The sequence below is a fragment of the Oncorhynchus nerka genome, linkage group LG7 (genome assembly GCF_034236695.1).
Source record: "Oncorhynchus nerka isolate Pitt River linkage group LG7, Oner_Uvic_2.0, whole genome shotgun sequence".
NCBI classification, from domain to species: Eukaryota; Metazoa; Chordata; class Actinopteri; order Salmoniformes; family Salmonidae; genus Oncorhynchus; species Oncorhynchus nerka.
The window spans coordinates 51667195-51686666 of NC_088402.1; the positions used below are offsets into that span (position 1 = coordinate 51667195).

Here is a 19472-nt window from a genome sequence, read left to right on the forward strand (position 1 = left end):
AGCTAGCTTAATCTGATCCAGTTTGCTTCTGCAGGGAAATAATCCTGCACCAACAGGAAATGTGAATTATTATGTGGATTATAATTCATGGACATTTTTGTAGGCGTTGATACATTTTCAGGTAGAACTTTATAAAAACCTCACATAATTATAATACATTAGTAAATTGTTTATTCATAATTTATTAATCATTACTCACACATTTGTAAATGTTATTAACCTAGTTACTCACACATTTGTAAACAACGTTTAACGTATTTAATAATGATTCGTAAGATCATTTATAAGACATGTAATATAGATCCTTATAAACCATTAAATAATCATTACTTGTCTTTTTGCGTGGTCTTGTCTAAAGTGTGGGCTATTTTTACTTTAGAAATACTTTAGAAATGTTTTGTGTGACCAGTGTAATTTGGACATGCCATTGGTAGACATTCTATCTGTTAAACCTATACCGGGACGGTTGAGCTAACGCGCACTAATGTGATTAGCGTGACAGTGTAAGTAACAGCAAACTTTCCAGGACATAGACATGTCTTATTTCGGCAGAAAGGATACATTCTTGTTCATCTAACTGCACTGTCCAATTTACAGTAGCTATTACAGAGCATTTACAGTCTGTCCACGAGAGATTAAGAGCAGTCCATAGACTGCTTACGAGGTAAGGAAAGGAATATGGGAATATTTATTTTTGCTGAGCTATCCTATTACGTTTAAATAGTTACTACCTGCCCAGTAAAGGTCCAGCCAAGCAAAGCCTTGTGTGAAAAATTGTCTGCTGTTTAAAGAGTGAAGCAATGGAAGCACATATCAGTAACAAGGAAAGAATACAAACCCACTAGACAAACCCACTAGACAAAAACTGGCTGGTCCTGCCAGCTGTTGTGTGTAGAATAACTTTCCCTGTTTAATGATTAGTTTGCATTTGAAAGGTTGCAAAACATTAGCAAAAAAAACATTCCCATTACTCTTCCTCAAATCCTTGCAACATTTGTTTCACAATGTCACTCAAAACATTTATAAAGTATTTATAAAGTATAAATAGCCCACACAAAAATACTTAACTAATGATTAGTAAATGGTTTATAAGGACCTATATTAAACATCTCATGACTGGAGTAATGATTCATAAATTAAATTAAATTAACTATTTACTATTCCATTATAAATGCTTTGTAATTGGAGGTATTATAAAGTGCCATCAGTTTTCGTAAGGGAAAATTAAGTCTGAAATGTAAAAGTGGAAATGACAAACTAGAGAAGCCTTTTTAAACCTCAAATGCACTAAAAGTTTTACATTTCTTGCATTTTTACTGCAAAAGGGTGATCAAATTAAGATCCTACATCTGTACTTCATCTTCCACCATTTCACGACAACACAGTGATCACGGTCTAAATCCCTGTTGTTTAAAGGAAATGCCTGAAACTAGATTCTTGTTGTTAGAGAGCTACTGTCCTGTAGGTTTTCAATCCAACCGTAATCTAGCACACCTGATTCTAATTAGCTGGTTGATAAACTGAACCAGGTTAGTTAAATTTGGGGTTGGAGCAGAAATCTACAGGAGGGTAGCTCTCCAGGAACAGGGTTGGAGACCCTTGCTCTACATACTGGTCTTGACGAGAAGAAAATAAACTGTTGGGGGACGTTCTCTTCTGCACTGTTCAACCAATCCAGTAAAGTTAAGAGTGTCACCTTGGTTCAAAAGCTCTCTTTCGATATCCTCTGAAAACCGAAACATCCGGTTTTTGGGTACTCGGCAGAGGCTATTTATGCTGTGCTTGACTCTCTTCTCTGATCGGACAGCTTACTCAGGAGACCAATGAGATGACCCAAGAGACCAATGAGACATACAGAACCACAGGGAGGACCGTGGTAAGTGACAGCCTTGCTGACAAACCTGTGTTGAAGTTCCAGCCTAAATTCAGCGAAACGGAAACAAGTATATGTTTTAAAACATGTTGTGTTTGAACATATCTTTGAACTACTTTTCCCTGGAGAGCTACTGTCCTGTTGGTTTTCACTCCAACCCAAAACAAGTGCACGTGATGATAACAATAAGCTCGTTGATCAGCTGAATCAGGTCAGTTACAACTGGGGTTGGAGTGAAAACCTACAGGAGGGTAGTTCTCCAGGAGCAGGGTTGAAGAGCCGTGCTCTAGCTCATTCTGAAGTTTGGGGAACTTTGTAAATTGCCAATGTTTTATCTACTACAGTTTGGACCAGTTGTACTATCCCCGACGGTTCGATTGCACTGAATAGCATTGTCTTTGACCCGTGTCATCTATTTATGAGAGATGTATCAAAGAGCATTGCATGTTCCTTCTACCGGTCTCAGTGGTATACGTCTCATAGTTATATGTTGAGTGGTACTACATCACAGTGTGCAAAACACAATTTAACTCTTTATGGTCCTCAATTATAGTGTCATTTAGCACTTTGTGCATTTACACTATCACCCTGTCATTATCTAACATGCGCATCATGGCATTACTTAGCTCAACAAAATAGTGGTGACAACAGTGGTACACAATTCTGATGGAGGATACACCTAGCTGATGAAGTAGGGCATCAGTGTACACTACATGACCAAAGGTATGTGGACGCCTGCTTGTCGAACATAATAATATCAAGATCATGGGCATTAGTATGGAGTTGGTCCCCCCCATCTGCTACTATAACAGCCTCCACTCTTCTGGGAAGGCTTTCCACTAGATGTTGGAACATTGCTGCGGGGACTTGCTTCCATTCAGCCACGAGAGCATTAGTGACGTCAGGCTATGGGCGATTAGGCCTGGCTCGCAGTCGGCGTTCCAATTCATCCCAACGGTGTTTGACGGGGTTGAGGTCAGGGCTCTGTGCTGGCCGGTCATGGACCTCGCTTTGTGCAAGGGGGGATTGTCATTCTGAAACAGGAAAGGGTCTTCCCCAAACTGTTGCCACAACGTTGGAAGTACTACAGCATCGTCTAGAATGTTATTCATTGTATACTGTAGCGTTAATATTTCCCTTTACTGGAACTAAGGGGCTCCAGACCATTATTCTTCCAACACAGTTTACAGTTGGCACAATGCATTCGGGCAGGTAGCGTTATCCTGGCATCCACCAAACCCAGATTCGTCCGTCAGACTGCCAGATGGTTAAGTGTGATTCATCACTCCAGAGAACGCGAGGTGGCATCCTATGACGTCGCCATGTTGAAAGTCACTGACCTCTTCAGTATGGCCATTCTACTGCCAAAGTTTGTCTATGGAGATTGCATGGCTGTGTGCTTGATTTTATACACCTGTCAGCAACGGGTGTGGCTATAATAGGCTAATCCAAATACTTTTGTGTGTATATAGTGTACATTATAAGGTATTTCATGTATAATGGCAGTTGTGCCCATTGTCTCAGTACTTATCCTCCATCTCTCCCCAGGTCACCAAGCTATCCTCCTCAGGAGAGGGAGGGATCTCAGGATGGGGAACATTCCAGAGAATGAGCGAAGCCAACAGAACTCTGAGAAGCCAGGATGGGCAAGGCAAGGTAAGTGACATCTGCTCCAGGCAGCCACAAGGCGGCAACATAACCCTCCTTTTTCTACCTTAGCGCTGCATACAGTGCCTTCTGAAAGTGTTCACACGTCACACCCCTTGACTTTTTATACATTTGTTGTGTTACTACCGGAATTGATCATATTTACATTTTGTGTCACTGGCCTACACACAAAACCACATAATGTCAGTGGAATTATGTTTGCAGAAATAATGTACAAGTTAATAAAAAAGGAAAAGCTGAAATGTCTTGAGCCAATACGTATTCAACTTGTTGGTTCTCCTAATACTGTAAAGAAAGATAGCAGATCGAAGGGACGGTGGTATGGCAGGTGCTGCTTCTCCTCCATATTCTGTTATTTTATCTAAAAGAGCAGGTGTATGCCAACCTGGTCTCAGAGCATTCCGTATTATTCTGTACGTAAATCTATCAGGTATGAAGGTAAGACCCAGATACAGCCCACATCGAATAAACAATAGTTTAATATTGGTTTAATAATAGACAGGTCAAGGCAGGCAGGGGTCAGTAAACCAGAGGTGGGGCAACGGTACCGGGTGGCAGGCAGGATCAGGATCAGGGAAAGGCAGAGTTCGGAAATCCAGAGGGGGACAAAGGTACAGGTCGGCAGGCAGATTCAGGGTCGGGGGTAGGCAGAGTGGTCAGGCAGGCGGGCTCGGAGTCAGGACAGCCAACGGTCAAAACCAGGAGGGCGAGAAACTGGAAAAAGCAGGAGCTTGGACAAAACGCTGGTTGACTTGAACAAACAAGATGAACAGGCAACAGACAAACAGAGCACATAGGTATAAAAACACAGGGGATAATGGGGAAGATGGGCGACACCTGGAGGGGGGTGAAACAGATCAGGGTGTGACAAAATTCAAGACATGCTTTTAGTTTGATAGGTTATGTTTCGTATGATATGCATTAATTTGTGGATGTTCATCACCCATTTTGTCTGATATATTACGAATTACAAATCACATTATGTGTTGTGAATTTGCAAACCTACAAAATGTAAATTCGCAAACGTAATTACGAATTTGCAAAATATATGATATTTTAAAAATTATAGCTAGGTAGCTAATGTTAGCTAGCTCACTAACATTAGCAAGGCTAGGGGTTAGGGTTAGGGTTAAGTTTAGGAGTTCGGTTAAATGATTAAGGTTCAGGGAAGGGTTAGCTAAAAGGGTTAAGGTTGGGGGAAAGGTTAGCTATCATTCTAAGTAGTTGCAAAGTAGCTAAAAGTAGTAATTAGTTGAAAAGTTGTTAATTAGCTAAAATGCTAAAGTTTTCCGTTATTGACATTCAAACTCACAACCTTTAGGTTGCTAGACATTCGCGTTTTACGCCCACTCTGACCAACTATCCACTCTATCTCGGCTTTAGATACAGAATAATACGAAATGCTCTGAGACCAGGTTGTGTACGCCGACCATAGCTAAATAACTCACAAAGATTTAAAGCGCAATTACGCGTTATAACTCTAGTAAAATTGTTAGCTATGTAGCTGTGTTCTATTGATAATTTCAGTGCATCCTTGCTGGGATGACACAATGAATCTACTGTCGGAGTCGGGGAATGCCATCTCCAGACAGGACACAGCATGATGTCCTGATTAATGGCCAAGACTACCTAACTTCCTACTTTACTGAAACACTTGGGGGTAACAAACAAGTCCTTCAACACCTATCGGAAACTGCTAAGCTACCTGTTGACTACCCTCCTGCTCTCCAGGGACGGACACTTCAACCTTGGGCCTAACACCACCAAGCTATAAAAACTCACCAGAGTGGAAAGCAGTGGATGGCAGTGGAGTGCTATGGTTCCATGATTTCTCTTGAGTCGTCCGTCTCCAAGACAAACTTTGACTGTCCAGACATAGTGTAAGCAAGTCCCAATAAGCGATTACCGACTCTGCTTCTGGCACGCAAGCTGTTTTAATTAGTTCCTCGCATCCAGTGCAAGCACGAGGGATAGTTAATTACACTACCAAACTACCCCCAATCAAAACTAAACGGCATAAACCCAGCCATCTGAGACCCACGAGCTAAACCCAAGGGATTACTAGAGGGATACTTGAACATTTGATGTGTCATTCCAAAAAGTTCTCGAATTCAACATCTGTCCGGTGAAGTCCACAAAGCATATTGTGTGCAACAAACAGTTACATGACCTATAGCATGGTCAAGAAAGTTAATGTTTCAGACATTTTCAGAATACAAAAAAACTATTGATTTACAGCACCAGTCAAAGGTTTGGACATACCTACACATTCATAGGGTTTTCTTTGTTTTAACTATTTTCTACATTGTAGAATAATAGTGAAGACATCAAAACTATTAAATAACATAATGGGAATCGTGTAGTAACCAAAAAAAGTGTTAAACAAATCAAAATATATTTTAGAATCTTCAGATTAGCCACCCATTGCCTTGATGACAGCTTTGAACACTCTTGGCATTTTCTCAACCAACTTCACCTCAAATGCTTTTTCAACAGTCTTGAAGGAGTTCCCACATATGCTGAGCACTTGTTGGCTGCTTTTCCTTCACTTTGTGGTCCAAATCATCCCAAACCATCTCAACTGGGTTGAGGTCAGGTGATTGTGGAGGCCAGGTCATCTGATGCAGCACGCCATCACTCTCCTTCTTGGTAAAATAGCTCTTACACAGCCTGGAGGTGTGTTGGGTCATTGTCCTGTTGAAAAACAAATGGTAGTCCCACTAAGCGCAAACCAGATGGGATGGCGAATCGCTGCAGAATGCTGTGGTAGCCATGCTGGTTAAGTGTGCCCTAAACTCTAAATAAATCACAGAAAGTGTCACTAGCAAAGCACCTCCACACCATCACACCTCCTCCTTGCTTCACGGTGAGAACCACACTTGCGAGATCATCCGTTCACCGACTCTGCGTCTCACAAAGACACAGTGGTTGGAACCAAAAATCTCAATTTTGGACTCATCAGACCAATGGACAGATTTCCACCAGTCTAATGTCCGTTGCTTGTGTTTCTTGGCCCAATCAAGTCTCTTCTTATTGGTGCTCTTTAGTAGTGTTTTTTTTGCAGCAATTCGACCATGAAGGCCTGATTCACGTGGTCTCCTCTGAACAGTTGATGTTGAGATGTGTCTGTTATTTGAACTCGGTGAAGCATTTATTTGGGCTGCATTTTCTGAGGCTGGTAACTCTACTGAACTTATTGTCTGCTGCCTTGCCTAGTTAAATAAAGGTTACATAAAAGATAGAAGAAAAAAAAGAGGTAACTCTAGGTCTTCCTTTCCTGTGGCGGTCCTCATGAGAGCCAATTTCCTCATAGAGCTTGAGGGTTTTTGCGACTGCACTTGGAAGTTCTTGACATTTTCAAATATTGACTGAGCTTCATGTCTTAAAGTAACAACGGATTGTTTATCTTTGTTTACAGTGGCTTGCGAAAGTATTCACACCCACACCCAACATTTTTTAAATTTCACTTCACCAATTTAGGCAATGTTGTGCATTTCCATTACATGAATTTAAATTACAGTTTGTAATGCAACTATATAAAAAATAAATGCCAAAGGGGGTTGAATACCTTTGCAAGGCACTGCAAGTCTGATCAGCTCAGAATACCTAAGGGTGAGTTAAATGATTTTGAAAAAGCAATTACGGAAATGAACTGGAATCTTCTGTCCTGTAAAAATGTGGAAGCTGACAGTCAGGTTTTTCTATCCACAATCCAGCCTACAAATGGCTACAAGGAAATCAAAACCTGGCCAAAAGACCACTCTTCCTTGGCTAAATCTGGAAACTGATGAAAATGTTATAGTTTTTTATTTCACCAGGTAGGCCAGTTGAGAACAACTTCTCATTTACAACTGCGACCTGGCCAAGATAAAGCAAAGCAATGCGACCAAAAACAACACAGAGTTAAACATAGGATAAACAAAAGTACAGTAAATAACACAATAGAATAATCTATATACAGTGTGTGCAAATGGAGTAAGGAGGAAAGGCAATAAATAGACCATAGTAGCGAAGAATTACAATTTAGCAAATTAACACTGAAGTGATAGATGTGCAGATGATGATGTGCAAGTAGAAATACTGGTGTGCAAAAGAGCAAAAAAAGTAAAGAAAAACAATATGGGGATGAGGTAGGTAGCTGGATGGGCTATTTACAGATGGGCTGTTGATAGAGGAATTCTAAATTCCTTTAATGTTTTAATTGCCAAAACCAATTAGCACTCATTTCTAATTCATTTAATGAGTTGTAAGTTCATTAATTATGCATGAAGTAGATCGAGACCAGTCTTAAAAGCCAGGTTAAAGAGCGTTTAATTCCAGAGAGTACTGACCCAAAATACAAAGAACATTACATTTTAAAGAAAGAAGACATAAAATGACGTCATCAGTTTCACACCCTCTCCCAGCCTTATAATGGCGTAGTATTCGGACCTGGAGATAGTTTCACTCCCCTCAAAAACTACATTCCAACCTGTCTAAAGGATAACTTATCTCCCCTAATGGAATCCAACCAAAACATTCTTATCTGTTTGAAAAACTATCTTATCCCTCCTTCTTAAACTTTCCCAGGAGACACAGACACAATTCATTTCTGCTTACATTTTCAGTAACAGTACAATTAAGAACCCATACTTTTCAAATCATAACATAATAGTATTAGCATAAATGGTTCTAATCATTAATGTATACAATTGATCATCTAAACTATATTTTCCCGTAACAGCTGTGTTCAGCTGCAGCGATTGGTGAGCTGCTCAGACAGCTGATGCTTAAAGTTAGTGAGGGAGATATGTCTCCAACTTCAGAGATTCGTTCCAGCAGAGAACTGGAAGGAAAGGCGGCCAAAGTGGGTGTTAGCTTTGGGTATAACCAGTGAGATATACCTGCTGGAGTGCGTGACACGGGTGGGTGTTGTTATGGTGACCACGAGCTGAGATAAGGTGGAGCTTTACCTAGCAAAGACTTATAGATGACCTGGAGCCAGTGGGTCTGGCCACGAATATGTAGCGAGGGCCAGTCGACGAGAGCATACAGGTCGCAGTGGTGGGTGGTATATGGGGCATCCAGTTTGCTGAGTAGAGTGTTGGAGGTTATTTTGTAAATGACATCGCCAAAGTCGAGGATCAGTAGGATAGTCAGTTTTATGAGGGTATGTTTGGCAGCCTGAGTGAAGGAGACTTTGTTGCGAAATAGGAAGCCGATTCTAGATTTAATTTTGGACTAGAGATGCTTAACATGAGACTGGAAGGAGAGTTTACAGTCTAGCCAGACACCTAGGTATTTGTAGTTGTCCACATGTTCTAAGTCAGAACCGTCCAGAGTAGTGATGCTAGTCGGGCGGGCGGGTGTGAGCAGCGATCGGTGGAAGAGCATGCATTTAGTTTTACTAGCGTTTAAGAGCAGTTGGAGGCCACGGAAGAAGTGTTGTATGGCATTGAAGCTCATTTGGAAGTTTGTTAACACAGTGTACAAAAACGGGCCAGATGTATACAGAATGGTGTCGTCTGCGTAGAGGTGGATCAAGGAATCACCTGCAGTGAGAGCGACATCATTGACATATAGAAAAGCGTCGGCCTGAGAATTGAACCCTGTGGCACCCCCAAAGAGACTGCCAGAGGTCTGGACAACAGCCCCCCCCGATGTGACACACTGAACTCTATCTGAGATGTAGTTGGTGAACCAGACGAGGCAGTCATTTGAGAAACTAAGGCTGTTGAGTGTGCTGATAAGAATACTGTGATTGACAAAGTCGAAAGCCTTGGCCAGGTCGATGGAAACGGCTGCACAGTACTGTCTTTTATCGATGGCGGTTATGATATTGTTAGTACCTTGAGCGTGGCTGAGGTGCACCCGTGACCAGCTCGGAAACTGGATTGCACAGCGGAGAAGGTACGGTGGGATTCAAAATGGTCAGTGATCTGTTTGTTACCTTGGCTTTCGAAGACTTTAGAAAGGCAGGGCAGGATGGATATAGGTCTGTAACAGTTTGGGTCTAGAGTGTCACCCCCTTTGAAGAGGAGGGTGACCGCGGCAGCTTTCCAATCTTTAGCAATCTCAGACGATACAAAAGAGAGGTTGAACAGACTTGTAATAGGGGTTGCAACAACAAAATGGCGGCGGAAAATCTTAGAAAGAGAGGGTCCAGATTGTCTAGCCCAGCTGATTTGTACGGGTCCAGGTTTTGCAGCTCTTTCAGAACATCTGCGATCTGGATTTGGGTGAAGGAGAAGCTGGGGAGCCTTGGGCAGGTAGCTGTGGGGGGTGTGGAGCTGTTGGCTGGGGTTGGGGTAGCCAGTAGGAAAGAATGGCCAGCCGTAGAGAAATGCTTCTTGAAATTCTCGAATATCGTGGATTTATCGGTGGAGACAGTGTTTCCTAGCCTCAGTGCAGTGGGCAGCTGGGAGGAGGTGCTCTTATTCTCCATGGACTTTACAGTGTCCCAGAACTTTTTGGAGTTAGAGCTACAGGATGCAAATTTATTTTTGAAAAAGCTATCCTTTGCTTTCCTAACTCACTGTGTGTATTGGTTTCTGACTGCTCTGAAAAGTTGCATATCCCAGGGACTATTCGATGCTAGTGCAGTAAGCCACAGGATGTTTTTGTGCTGGTCGAGGGCAATCAGGTCTGGAGTGAACCAAGGGCTATATCTGCTCTTAGTTCTACATTTTTTGAAAGGGGCATGCTTATTTAAGATGGTGAGGAAATTACGTTTGAAGAACAACCAGGCATCCTCAACTGATGGGATGAGATCAATATCCTTACAGGATACCCGGGCCAGGTCAATTAGAAAAACCTGCTCGCAGAAGTGTTTTAGGGAGCGTTTGACAGTGATGAGGGGTGATCGTTTGACCGCGGGCCCATTACTGATGCAGGCAATGAAGCAGTGATCGCTGAGATCCTGATTGAAAACAGCAGAGGTGTATTTGGAGGGAAATTTGGTCAGGATAATATCTATGAGGGTGCCCATGTTTACGGATTTAGGGTTGTACCTGGTGGGTTCCTTGATAATTTGTGTGAAAGAACGAGATCATGCACCAAAAACAGCCCTGAAGTCCAAATTAGAACATGATAGATGTAGGTTTACCATGTTGATGTAACGATGTTCTTCGTTTGTGGAAAGAGAGTCGGACCGAAATGCAGCGTGTTGGTTACTCATGACTTTAATGAATGAACTGCGGTACATGAAATAACTCAGAATACAAAACAACAAACAGAACGTGAAACTAATTACAGCCTATCTGGTGACTACAACACAGAGACAGGAACAAACACCCACGAAATACAAAGCGAAACTGAGGCTGCCTAAATACGGTTCCCAATCAGAGACAACGAAAGCACCTGACTCTAATTGAGAATCGCCTCAGGCAGCCAAGCCTATACCACACCCCTAATCAGCCGCAATCCCAAATAATACAACCCCAATACGAAACATAACATATAAACCCATGTCACACCCTGGCCTACCCAAACATATGACAAAAACACAAAATACAATGACCAAGGTGTGACAGTTGAGAGAAATAAGACAATGAAAGAAATCAGACAGGCCAGGGCAAACTTTTTTATTAACATAATTGGTGAAGCTAAGGAAATTTCTAAATTGATCTGGGAGAATCTAAAGAAGCTGACAGGGAAAGACAATAGTAACACTGTAAAAATACTAGAAATCAACGTGAATGTCAGTCTATCACAGGATGCAGTCAAAATAGCAACAGCCTTCAACTCATACTTTGTTGTCTCTGGCAAGGTACTCACTTTTCTCCTCCACTGGTTTCTTGGGCTCAGTGCCAGTGAATGACACTCAAGCTGTCTTCACTATAAAGGAGGTTTCTGAGTCAGAGGTGAACAAAGGTGATTAGCTCACTAAATAAATCTACTCATTTATGTGTTTTGGCTGGACTCTACCTTTCTTAAAACTACAGGTCAGGACAGGCAGAAAGGTCAGAACTGGGAAGAGTAAGAAAAACAAAAAGTAGAGCACAGGAAACATGGGAACATGCTGGTGGGACTTCACAGGACAAGAAGAAATGGCAACAAACAGAAAATACACCGGAGATAATGCGGACAAATGGGAGACACCTGGTGGGGGTGGAGACAAGCACAAGACAGGTGAAACAGAGCAGGGTCTGACATTTTGTTTTGTTGCTTTGCGTGTGCTCATTGTCTATCTGCACTGCTGTTGAAAATTAGCCAGGTGGCTAAAACCGGCACTTTTACTGAAACGTTGATTAATATGCACTATCCCTTTAAAAATAAACCCTCTGGGGAGCATGTGATGCCGCGGAGCTGAGCAGACGTTGACAAACCGAGCTCTTCAAAGTTATTCTATTTTTACCTAAATAACAACGTTGAAACAATATTCTAACATCGGCTAATAAATTGTGAAGTACTTACCTTCCCAAAGAGCCATGGACCTCCGACCGAGAGGCAAGAAGGACGACCAAAACGTTGTTGATTCCCAAGATAACGATAACGCTACAGCTAGCAAGATTAGCCTGGCTCGCAGTCGGCATTCCAATTCATCCCAACGGTGTTTGACGGGGTTGAGGTCAGGGCTCTGTGCTGGCCGGTCATTGACCTCGCTTTGTGCAAGGGGGGATTGTCATTCTGAAACAGGAAAGGGTCTTCCCCAAACTGTTGCCACAACGTTGGAAGTACTACAGCATCGTCTAGAATGTTATTCATTGTATACTGTAGCGTTAATATTTCCCTTTACTGGAACTAAGGGGCTCCAGACCATTATTCTTCCAACACAGTTTACAGTTGGCACAATGCATTCGGGCAGGTAGCGTTATCCTGGCATCCACCAAACCCAGATTTGTCCTTCAGAATGCCAGATGGTGAAGTGTGATTCATCACTCCAGAGAACGCGAGGTGGCATCCTATGATGTCGCCATGTTGAAAGTCACTGACCTCTTCAGTATGGCCATTCTACTGCCAAAGTTTGTCTATGGAGATTGCATGGATGTGTGCTTGATTTTATACACCTGTCAGCAACGGGTGTGGCTATAATAGGCTAATCCAAATACTTTTGTGTGTATATAGTGTACATTATAAGGTATTTCATGTATAATGGCAGTTGTGCCCATTGTCTCAGTACTTATCCTCCATCTCTCCCCAGGTCACCAAGCTATCCTCCTCAGGAGAGGGAGGGATCTCAGGATGGGGAACATTCCAGAGAATGAGCGAAGCCAACGGAACTCTGAGAAGCCAGGACGGGCAAGGCAAGGTAAGTGACATCTGCTCCAGGCAGCCACAAGGGGGCAACATAACCCTCCTTTTTCTACCTTAGCGCTGCATACAGTGCCTTCTGAAAGTGTTCACACGTCACACCCCTTGACTTTTTATACATTTGTTGTGTTACTACCGGAATTGATCATATTTACATTTTGTGTCACTGGCCTACACACAAAACCACATAATGTCAGTGGAATTATGTTTGCAGAAATAATGTACAAGTTAATAAAAAAGGAAAAGCTGAAATGTCTTGAGCCAATATGTATTCAACTTGTTGGTTCTCCTAATACTGTAAAGAAAGATAGCAGATCGAAGGGACAGTGGTATGGCAGGTGCTGCTTCTCCTCCATATTCTGTTATTTTATCTAAAAGAGCAGGTGTATGCCAACCTGGTCTCAGAGCATTCCGTATTATTCTGTACGTAAATCTATCAGGTATGAAGGTAAGACCCAGATACAGCCCACATCGAATAAACAATAGTTTAATATTGGTTTAATAATAGACAGGTCAAGGCAGGCAGGGGTCAGTAAACCAGAGGTGGGGCAACGGTACCGGGTGGCAGGCAGGATCAGGATCAGGGAAAGGCAGAGTTCGGAAATCCAGAGGGGGACAAAGGTACAGGTCGGCAGGCAGATTCAGGGTCGGGGGTAGGCAGAGTGGTCAGGCAGGTGGGCTCGGGGTCAGGACAGCCAACGGTCAAAACCAGGAGGGCGAGAAACTGGAAAAAGCAGGAGCTTGGACAAAACGCTGGTTGACTTGAACAAACAAGATGAACAGGCAACAGACAAACAGAGCACATAGGTATAAAAACACAGGGGATAATGGGGAAGATGGGCGACACCTGGAGGGGGGTGAAACAGATCAGGGTGTGAGAACATTCAAGACAAGCTTTTAGTTTGATAGGTTATGTTTCGTATGATATGCATTAATTTGTGGATGTTCATCACCATTTTGTCTGATATATTACGAATTATAAATCATATTATGTGTTGTGAATTTGCAAACCTACAAAATGTAAATTCGCAAAACGTAATTACGAATTTGCAAAATATATGATATTTTAAGAATTATAGCTAGGTAGCAAATGTTAGCTAGCTCACTAACATTAGCAAGGCTAGGGGTTCGGGTTAAGTTTAGGAGTTTGGTTAAATGATTAAGGTTCAGGGAAGGGTTAGCTAAAAGGGTTAAGGTTGGGGGAAAGGTTAGCTATCATTCTAAGTAGTTGCAAAGTAGCTAAAAGTAGTAAGTTGTTGAAAAGTTGTTAATTAGCTAAAATGCTAAAGTTGTCCGTTATTGACATTCAAACTCACAACCTTTAGGTTGCTAGACATTCGCGTTTTACGCCCACTCTGACCAACTATCAACTCTAACCACAGTAGAGTATCTCGGCTTTAGATACAGAATACTACGAAATGCTCTGAGACCAGGTTGTGTATGCCGACCATAGCTAAATAACTCACAAAGATTTAAAGCGCAATTATGCGTTATAACTCTAGTAAAGTTGTCAGCTATGTAGCTGTGTTCTCTTAATAATTTCAGTGCATCCTTGCTGGGATGACACAATGAATCTACTGTCGGAGTCGGGGAATGCCATCTCCGGACAGGACACAGCATGATGTCCTGATTAATGGCCAAGACTACCTAACTTCCTACTTTACTGAAACACTTGGGAGTAACAAACAAGTCCTTCAACACCTATCGGAAACTACTAAGCTACCTGTTGACTACCCTCCTGCTCTCCAGGGACGGACACTTCAACCTTGGGCCTAACACCACCAAGCTATAAAAACTCACCAGAGTGGAAAGCAGTGGATGGCAGTGGAGTGCTATGGTTCCATGATTTCTCTTGAGTGGTCCGTCTCCAAGACGAACTTTGACTGTCCAGACATAGTGTAAACAAGTCCCAATACGCGATTACCGACTCTGCTTCTGGCACGCAAGCTGTTTTAATTAGTTCCTCGCATCCAGTGCAAGCACGAGGGATAGTTAATTGCACTACCAAACTACCCCCAATCAAAACTAAACGGCCTAAACCCAGCAGTCAGAAAACATTGAAAATATATATATATCACTCTCGAGTCATCTGGGACCCATGAGCTAAACCCAAGGGATTACTAGAGGGGTACTTGAACATTTGCAGTGTCATTCCAAAAAGTTCTCGAATTCAACATCTGTCCGGTGAAGTCCACAAAGCATATTGTGTGTAACAAACAGTTACATGACCTATAGCATGGTCAAGAAAGTTAATGTTTCAGACATTTTCAGAATACAAAAAACTATTGATTTACAGCACCAGTCAAAGGTTTGGACATACCTACTCATTCATAGGGTTTTCTTTGTTTGAACTATTTTCTACATTGTAGAATAATAGTGAAGACATCAAAACTATGAAATAACACAATTGGAATCATGTAGTAACCAAAAACACTGTTAATAAACAAATCAAAATATATTTTAGAATCTTCAGATTAGCCACCCATTGCCTTGATGACAGCTTTGAACACTCTTGGCATTTTCTCAACCAACTTCACCTCAAATGCTTTTACAACAGTCTTGAAGGAGTTCCCACATATGCTGAGCACTTGTTGGCTGCTTTTCCTTCACTTTGTGGTCCAAATCATCCCAAACCATCTCAACTGGGTTGAGGTCCAGTGATTGTGGAGGCCAGGTCATCTGATGCAGCACGCCATCACTCTCCTTCTTGGTAAAATAGCTCTTACACAGCCTGGAGGTGTTTTGGGTCATTGTCCTGTTGAAAAACAAATGGTAGTCCCACTAAGCGCAAACCAGATGGGTTGGCGTATCGCTGCAGAATGCTGTGGTAGCCATGCTGGTTAAGTGTGCCTTAAACTCTAAATAAATCACAGAAAGTGTCACTAGCAAAGCACCTCCACACCATCACACCTCCTCCTTGCTTCACGGTGAGAACCACACTTGCGAGATCATCCATTCACCAACTCTGCGTCTCACAAATACACAGTGGTTGGAACCAAACATCTCAAATTTGGACTCATCAGACCAATGGACAGATTTCCACCAGTCTAATGTCCGTTGCTCGTGTTTCTTGACTCAATCAAGTCTCTTCTTATTGGTGCTCTTTAGTAGTGGTTTCTTTGCAGCAATTTGACCATGAAGGCCTGATTCACGCGGTCTCCTCTGAACAGTTGATGTTGAGATGTGTCTGTTACTTGAACTCGGTGAAGCATTTATTTGGGCTGCATTTTCTGAGGCTGGTAACTCTACTGAACTTATTGTCTGCTGCCTTGCCTAGTTAAATAAACGTTACATAAAAGATAGACAAAAAAAAGAGGTAACTCTAGGTCTTCCTTTCCTGTGGCGGTCCTCATGAGAGCCAATTTCATCATAGAGCTTGAGGGTTTTTGCGACTGCACTTGGAAGTTCTTGACATTTTCAAATATTTACTGAGCTTCATGTCTTAAAGTAACGATGGATTGTTTATCTTTGTTTACAGTGGCTTGCGAAAGTATTCACACCCCTTGGCATTTTTCTTATTTTGTGGCCTTACAACCTGGAATTAAAATGGATTTTTTTGGAGGGTCTGTATCATTTGATTTACACGACATGCCTACCTCTTTGAAGATATAACATATTTTGTAACAAACAAACAAAACAAAAACAGAACTTGCATAACTTGCATAACTACCCCCCCCCCACCACCACCAAAGTCAATACAAAAAGTCAAGGCAAAACTGCTTCAGCTTCTTCAAGTTGGATGGGTTCTGCTGGTGTACAGCAATCTTTAACTCACACCACAATCTTTAACTCACACCCATACCTCAATTGCATTGAGGTCTGGGCTTTGACTAGGCCATTCCAAGACATTTAAATGTTTCCCCTTAAACCACTCGAGTGTTGATTTAGCAGTATGCTCAGGGCCATTGTCCTGCTGGAAGGTGAACCTCTATCCCAGTCTCAAATCTCTGGAAGACTGAAACAGGTTTCTCTCAAGAATTTCCATGTATTTAGCACCATCCATCATTCCTTCAATTCTGACCAGTTTCGCAGTCCCTGCTGATGAAAAACATCCCCACAGCATGATGCTGCCACCACCATGCTTCACTGTGGGAATGGTGTTCTCGGGGTGATGAGGTGTCGCCTGACATAGCATTTTCCTTGATGGCCAAAAAGCTCAAGTTTAGTCTTATCTGACCAGATTACCTTCTTCCATATGTTTGGGGAGTCTCCCACATGCCAAACGTGTTTGCTTATTTTTTTTCTTTAAGCAAAGCCTTTTTTCTGGCCACTCTTCACTCTGTGGAATGTACGGCTTAAAGTGGTCCTATGAACAGATACTCCAATCTCCGCTGTGGAGCTTTGCAGCTCCTTCAGGGTTATCTTTGGTCTCTTTGTTGCCTCTGATTAATGCCCTCCTTGCCTGGTCCGTGCGTTTTGGTGGGCAGCCCTCTCTTGGCAGGTTTGTTGTGGTGCCATATTCTTGTGGTGCCAATATATATTTATTGGTGCTGCGTAGGATGTTCAAAGTTTCAAATATTTTTTATAACTCAACCCTGATCTGTACTTCTCCAGAACTTTGTTTCTGACCTGTTTGGAGAGCTCCTTGGTCTTCATGGTGCCGCTTGCTTGGTGGTGCCCCTTGCTTTGTGCGGTTGCAGACTCTGGGGCCTTTCAGAACAGGTGTGATCATGTGACAGATCATGTGACACTTAAATGAAGTCCACCTGTACGCAATCTAACTAATTCAAATCAAATCAAATGTATTTATATAGCCCTTCGTACATCAGCTGATATCTCAAAGTGCTGTACAGAAACCCAGCCTAAAACCCCAAACAGCAAACAATGCAGGTGTAAATGCAGGTGTAAAAATTATGTGACTTCTAATTGTAATTGGTTGCACCAGATCTTATTTAGGGGTTTCATAGAAAAAGGGGTGAATATATATGCACACACCACTTTTCCATTTTTATTTTTTTATTTCAAGTTTTATTAAGTTTTCTTGTTTTTCAATCAACCAACAAAACACATTCCACATTCACAGATGTGACAGGCTTTAAAAAAATAAAAAGTCAAAAAATAATAATATATTTGAAAAAATAAAAATACAATTAAAATGAATGATAAAGTCAAATAAAAGCATTTATTTTTCTTAAATCTATATATTTTCCTTTGTACATATATATATATATATACATACATACATACATACATACATACGTACGTACATACATACATACACACATATACATACACACACACACATACGCACACGTACTCAAAAACGAAATTAAAATAACAACACGCAAAAAAAACATATAACATTTGCAGCAGCACTATCAAGGTTCTTATCAGCTATTTCAAGCATTCGCTGAGACGACGGGCCAATAATTCGTTTTTAGGTTTTACAGTACCTTACACAACATGTATCTGCACATTTCCCTAGTCACCCCGTTCACTCTGTCCAGTTTGAAATATAGTTGAATAGTGGAGACCAGAGTCTATCAAACTTGGGCTGTCTCTTGTGGAGGTCATAGGTGAGCTTTTCAAGAGGAAGAAAGTCAACAATCTGGTCAATCCACATTTTAAATGTAGGGGGGGTATTAGAGGCCCACAATAGGAGAATGCATTTCTTAGCAAAGTATGTAATAGTCATAAGCACATTTTCTCTGTCAGGATCAAGAACAAAGTCCTGCTGGGCATTAAGAAGATAGATACACGGGGTCATATCAAACTGTACCTCTTGTATTTTCTGTGCAGCAGTATGTACAGATTGCCAGAATCTGGCAATCTCCCTACAGCTCCAAAATACATGCATATAGGTTCCACTTTCAGAGGTACATCTTTTACAGTTAGCAGACATATCTGTTTTCATTCTATGGAGTCTCAAAGGAGTATAATAAAATTTGTACAAAAATGTGTAATTAGATTCTTTCATTTTTACACTGGTAGAGGAGCAGTATACCCTGTCGCAAACCTCCGCCCATAACTCATCACTGATAGTCAGACCAAGGTCCTTTTCCCAGATTATTTTCAAAGGAGTAAAGGAGGAGCTTCCTTTCTCAGTAAGGAGTCTATAGATGTAAGATATTTTGCCTTTAATGGATTGTGCTGTGACAAGAAGGGTTTCAACTTCATTCAACTGAGTTCTAAACCTCCTCTTGGAGGTAAATGAGGAAATTACATGTCTAATTTGAAGATATTTTAAAAAATGGGATCTTGGCACATCGAATTCACTGCAGAGCTCTTGAAAGGATTTCAGTGTAGTGGTTTTCTGATGAAATAGGTCTGAAAAGGTCCTGATTCCTAGAGTATGCCAAAGATAAAAGTTGGCATCCCTCAGGGCTTTTGGCAAGTCTGGGTTGCCTACTATAGGCGAGTGAGAACATATTTGGGAGGAAATGCCCAGGTATTTCTTACAGTCCCTCCACGCTAGTAGGGTGCTGTAAATCGCAAAGGTTTTGGCTATGTTGCCCACTTCACTAAAGTTATTAATGAATATAATTGAGCTTAAGGGCAATGAACCACAGGATTGGGCTTCTATCTGAATCCACGTTGACTCTTGTCTGTTTGTGATCCATGTTAGCATGTTGCGGATTTGGGCAGACCAGTAGTACAATTGAAGGGAGGGAAGGGCAAGACCACCTTTAGATTCAGGTTTTGATAAAGTGGAAAACTTGATCCTAGGTTTTTTATTGCCGCATATAAATTTGGTGATGCT

General features: G+C 41.7%; 1 pseudogene; it reads left to right on the plus strand.

Annotated features, from left to right (window-relative positions):
- LOC115131891 (cadherin-like protein 26) overlaps positions 1-19472 on the plus strand; it is a 48272-nt pseudogene that overhangs the window by 13809 nt on the left and 14991 nt on the right.